We start from the raw sequence: 6,237 nt of genomic DNA, 5'->3' as shown, positions 1-6,237 counted from the left end.
CTGGGCTGCAGCTAAGCCCCCGAGTGAGAGGTTTGCTCTTCACTCGGTAGGATTTGTGATAACTTAGGCGAGTACTTGGACTGCAGCTAAGCCTCCGAGTGGAAGTCTGGCTTACCACTCGGTAGGATTTTATTTAATCTTAGGCGAAACGGATTCGCAGCTAAGCCTCCGAGTGAGAGGTCTGACTCACCACTCGGAGGATTTTTACAAACTTAGGCGAAACGGATTCGCGGCTAAGTCACCCACTGAGGGGAAATTTTATTGGACAAAATAAAAAGTGACAAAAATTATGGAGGAACTATGACACTATTATTTTGAGGTCCATGGACTACAGAAGTACTTTATTGCAACTCATCCGAGTGATTAAATTTAAGTGTAAAATGGGCGGAGTAGTTCCGCGTTCCAAGCTCGGGGCTCGTCGATATTATGCTCGACGTTGTAAAGACGGTACGCCCCGTTGTGGAGAACTTTGGTGACGATGAAGGGTCCTTCCCAAGAAGGAGCAAGCTTGTGTTGTTTCTTCTGATCCACTCGGAGAACTAAATCTCCTTCCTGGAAGGCTCGACCCCTCACATTTCTGGCATGGAAACGACGCAAATCTTGTTGGTAGATGGTCGACCGGATCAGAGCCATCTCCCTTTCTTCCTCTAAAAGGTCGACTGCGTCCTGCCGCGCTTGTTCAACTTCTGCTTCGTTGTAGATTTCAACTCGAGGAGCATTGTGGAGAAGATCACTCGGCAAGACTGCTTCAGCTCCGTAGACCAAGAAGAATGGGGTTCTTCCGGTCGACCGATTAGGTGTGGTCCGCAGTCCCCAAAGCACCGAGGGAAGTTCGTCGATCCAAGCTCCAGCTGCATGCTTGAGATCACGCATTAGTCGGGGTTTCAATCCCTTGAGAATCAGGCCATTGGCTCGCTCTGCTTGTCCATTCGACTGCGGATGAGCGACTGAAGCGTAGTCGACTCGCGTGCCTTGAGAGTTACAGAAATCTCTGAATTCCTCCGAGTCAAAGTTCGACCCATTATCCGTAATGATGCTGTGCGGGACTCCATATCTGAATATTAGTTCCCTGATGAAGCTAACAGCAGCACCAGCGTCAAGGCTCTTGATTGGTTTAGCCTCAATCCACTTGGTGAATTTGTCGACTGCCACCAGTACATGCGTGAAGCCACTTCGCCCTGTTCTCAAAGGACCGACCATGTCCAACCCCCATACTGCGAAAGGCCAGACGAGTGGGATGGTCTTCAGAGCCGATGCAGGCTTGTGCGACATATTCGAGTAGAACTGACATCCCTCGCACTTATCCACTATTTCCTTTGCCATCTCATTCGCCTTTGGCCAGTAAAATCCGGCTCGGTAGGCTTTGGCCACGATGGTCCGAGAGGACGCATGATGACCACAGGTTCCCGAGTGGATATCATCGAGGATGATTCGACCTTCTTCTGGTGTTATGCACTTCTGACCAACTCCAGTCGCGCTTTCTCTGTATAATTGTCCTTTGATTACGGTAAAGGCCTTAGATCGACGGACGATCTGTCGAGCCTCTTCCTCATCCTCCAGGAGCTCTTTTCTCAGGATATACGCAATATATGGAACTGTCCAGTCGGGAATGACCACCAAGACCTCCATGACCAAGTCGACCACTACTGGGACTTCAACCTCAGTCGGATCTGTGGCACTCTTGGGCTGTGGAGCTTCTTCGGTGAAAGGATCTTCTTTGACTGACGGAGTGTGTATATGCTCCAAGAACACACCACTCGGAATGGCTTCTCTCCTGGAACCTATCTTTGCTAGATCATCAGCTGCTTGATTTTTCAGTCGGGGTATATGATGGAGCTCCAACCCCTCGAACTTCTTTTCCAGCTTCCTCACTGCACTGCAGTATCCAGTCATGGCTGGGCTTCTCACGTCCCACTCCTTCATCACTTGGTTGGCCACTAAATCCGAGTCGCCATAGACCATCAGGCGACGGACGCCGAGTGAAATGGCCATGCGCAATCCGTATAAGAGGGCCTCATATTCTGCCTCATTGTTGGAGGAATCAAAGTGAATCTGGAGCACATATCTGAGCTTATCTCCTCTGGGGGAAACCAGGACAACCCCAGCACCGGAACCATTCAACATCTTAGAGCCATCAAAGAACATGGTCCAATGCTCTGAGTGAACTTCAGTCGGCTGCTGCTGTTCAATCCACTCGGCGAGGAAATCTGCTATTGCCTGGGACTTAATGGCTTTCTTTGCCTCAAACTTGATATCAAGGGGAAGAAGTTCAATCGCCCATTTAGCCACTCGACCAGTTGCATCTCTGTTGTGCAAAATCTCTGATAGTGGAGCGTCGCTGACGACTGTGATGGAATGATCAGAGAAATAATGAGCAACCTTCTTTGTGGTCATGTATATTCCATACACAAGCTTCTGATAATGAGGATATCTCTGCTTGGATGGAGTCAAGACTTCAGACAAATAATACACTGGGCGCTGAACTTTGAGAGCTTTTCCTTCTTCTTCCCGCTCGACCGTAAGCACAGTACTGACGACTTGTCCTGTGGCTGCGATATAGAGCAGCAGAGGCTCTTTGCTGATTGGAGCAGCAAGCACCGGCTGGGTGGAGAGCAGAGCTTTTAGCTCGGCAAACGCTGCATCAGCTTCTGGAGTCCACTCGAACTTGTCTGCCTTCTTCATCAGTCGGTAAAGAGGCAATGCCTTTTCACCGAGTCGTGAGATGAATCGACTTAATGCGGCCAAGCATCCAGTAAGCTTCTGGACATCGTGCACTCGCATAGGGCGTTTCATTCGGAGAATAGTGCCGATCTTCTCTGGATTAGCGTCGATTCCTCGCTCGGAAACGAGAAAACCGAGTAACTTGCCACCAGGAACTCCAAATGTGCACTTTGATGGATTGAGCTTGATATCATACCTTCTGAGGTTGGCAAATGTTTCGGCGAGGTCGGCGAGTAGGTCGGAACCTTTTCGTGACTTGACGACGATATCATCCATATACGCTTCCACATTCCGACTGATTTGAGTGAGAAGACACTTCTGAATCATTCGCATAAATGTGGCTCCGGCATTCTTGAGGCCGAATGGCATGGTGATATAGCAGAAGCACCCGAATGGAGTGATGAAAGCTGTTTTTACCTCGTCGGGTCCGTACAGACGGATCTGGTGGTACCCGGAGTAGGCGTCTAGAAAAGACAGTCTCTCGCATCCCGCGGTCGAGTCAACAATTTGATCTATGCGAGGGAGAGGAAAATGATCTTTCGGGCAGGCCCGATTGATGTGCTTGAAATCAATGCACATTCGGAGTGATTTGTCCTTCTTAGGAACCATGACAACATTAGCGAGCCACTCGGAGTGGTATATCTCTCGGATAAACCCTGCCGCCAACAGTCGAGCCACTTCCTCACCAATGGCTTTTCTCTTCTGGATGGCGGACCGCCGAAGATGCTCTTTGACTGGTTTTGCAGATGAGTCGACTCTTAGGCGATGCTCAGCCAGTCCCCTGGGAACACCTGGCATGTCAGCGGGCTTCCATGCAAAAATGTCCCAATTCTCACGGAGGAACTGGATGAGCGTTTCTTCCTATTTCGGGTCGAGTGTTGTGGAGATGTGGGTCGGAGCTGCATCGGGGTCGGTCGGGTGAATGTGAACAGGCTTTGTCTCACGGACGACTGAAATGCAGATTCTGTGGCGGTTTTCTTGGATCGCAGCAAATCACTCGGATCTGCGTTTTGCTTGTATTCTTCGAACTCGACCGCTGTCACCTGGGAATCGGCAATCTTTGAGCCCTTCTGAAAGCACTCTTCTGCCTTTTTCCGATCACCGGTGACAGTGATCACTCCTTTGGGGCCGGGCATCTTCAATTTGAGGTACACGTAACATGGTCGAGCCATGAACCGTGCATAAGCTGGTCTCCCCAAAATGGCATGATATGCACTCTGAAAATCCACGACCTCAAACGTCAACTTCTCTTTGCGAAAATGTTTCGAATCACCAAACACCACGTCTAGAGCTATTTGGCCGAGTGACTCGGCTTTCTTCCCTGGTATAACTCCATGAAAGCTCATGTTACTGGTGCTCAGTCGGGACATCGGAATGCCCATTCCTTTCAGCGTGTCTGCATACAACAAATTCAGCCCACTACCACCGTCCATCAGCACTTTTGTCAGTCGGGTGCCTTCGACAACTGGATCGACCACCAAAGCTTGCCTCCCAGGGGTGGCAATATGAGTCGGGTGATCAGATTGGTCGAATGTGATGGGTGTTTGGGACCATCTCAGATAATTTGCTTTTGCTGGGGCGACCATGTTCACCTCTCGGTTAATGACTTTCAATCGACTCTTGCTCTCCACATCTGCAAAGATCATCAGAGTGGAGTTGATATGTGGATATCCTTCCTCACTGTCCTCCTTGTCTGCGGGCTTGTCCGACTCCTTCCCCTTGTCCTTAGACTGTTTTCCCTGAAACTGCTGGATCAGGAGTCGACATTGGCGAGTGGTATGCTTCGGGTAGATGATATTCCCCTCTTCGTCTTTCTTCATGTGGATGTGACACGGCATATCCACCACGTCATTCCCTTCCTTATCATTTACCTTCTTAGGGTTCCAGGATCCTTTTGGTTTCCCTTTAAACTTTCCCTGAGTCACGGCCAGAGCCTCTCCAGGAGCTGCCGGTTCAGCCTTTCGCTTCTGTTTCCGACTGGTGTTTCCCTTTTCCGACTGACTCGGCTTGTGCTTGCCGCTTCGGAGTCGGTCTTCTTCTTTGTCGTTGGCGTACTTGGTAGCAATCTCCATCATCCGACTCAAGGTCATGTCACCGGTTCGACCAAATTTCAAACTCAATTCCCTATTCTTGACACCATCCTTAAAGGCGCGGACTGCCTGATGATCAGACACATTCTCCACAGTATGGTGCAAAGTGATCCATCTCTGAATATACTCCCTGAGAGTCTCATTGTTCTTCTGCACGCAGACTTGCAGCTCCGTCAATCCAGCCGGTCGCTTGCAAGTTCCTTCAAACGTTCTGATGAACACTCGGGACAGATCTTCCCAAGTGTAAATGCTGCTATGAGGTAATTGAGTCAACCATGCCCTGGCAGAACCTTCCAGCATAAGGGGCAAATGCTTCATGGCCACCTCGTCGTTCCCACCACCAATCTGAACCGCCACTCGGTAGTCCTCAAGCCAAGTTTCAGGCTTAGACTCACAAGTGAACTTGCTGACTCCTGTTGCCAACCTGAAATTGGGAGGGATAACTGCGGCTCTGATAGCTCTGCTGAAACATTCAGGACCAGAAACATGCACTCGACTGCTTGTGGGCGCATCTCTGTCGAGTCCACCTCGATGGGCTCTGTTCCAGTCGACTAAGCCTTGCACGATAATGGATCGCGCGTCAAAGCCTGGTTCTCTGGGGTCGACTGGAACTCTTCGCCCCGCACTGAGCTGGCGTCTGTCATCTTACTGCCGAGGAGCGTAAGACCCACCCCTCGGAGGGGAATTGGGCACTCGACGCCTATCATCTCGGTCGAGTCGGTCACCATATTGGTCTCGCCGATTCTCGCGCCCTTCACGCCGCGGAGGCGATCTGGGGCTGTGAGCCGACTGAACCGTATTCGCAGCGACGGATCGACTGTGAATTCTGTTGCGCGACTGCGACACGGCCGAATTCTGATCTCCTGCTGCCCGGAGCAGATCCCTGATCTGCATCAAGCCTCTGCCAGCTTCCGATTGAGAGGGCTGGATGGACTCTGCTATACGGGTCGCAGCTGCTAAATTCTGGATTGGGGTTCGATATACCTGAGTCGGCGGGAAGAGTTGACGTCGACTGGTGTCGGGAACTCGTTGCCGCGCGCGCTCGTCGAGTGCTCGCTGAAGATTCTCCAGTCGAGTGCGTTCGGCCAAATTGGCTAAACGAGCCTCCTCCAAGGCGCGAGCCTCGGGGGTTTCTCCTGCGATGGGAGTACGCAGGACATCCACGTTCCTGCGGCGAAGTTCCTCTCTTTGCAGAGAGTTGAGTGGCTCGGGCTGGTACTCTTCGTGGTCTCGTGCGGGGTCGCCTCCGTCGCCTGCCCCACCATCACGGGCGAAGCCAGGGGGACTGCGGGGCCCGTCGACCATCAGGATTTCCGCCGCTGGATCACTGCTATCGCACTCGGATGCAGTCTCTACGGAGCCAGTCGACAGATCGAACAGGCCGTAGAGAGATTCGTCGGGCTCGATTGCCGCAACTTGAGTGGTG

Source organism: Triticum aestivum, chromosome 7A (assembly GCF_018294505.1).
Source record: "Triticum aestivum cultivar Chinese Spring chromosome 7A, IWGSC CS RefSeq v2.1, whole genome shotgun sequence".
Classification (NCBI taxonomy): domain Eukaryota; kingdom Viridiplantae; phylum Streptophyta; class Magnoliopsida; order Poales; family Poaceae; genus Triticum; species Triticum aestivum.
This window is presented reverse-complemented; position numbering follows the sequence as displayed.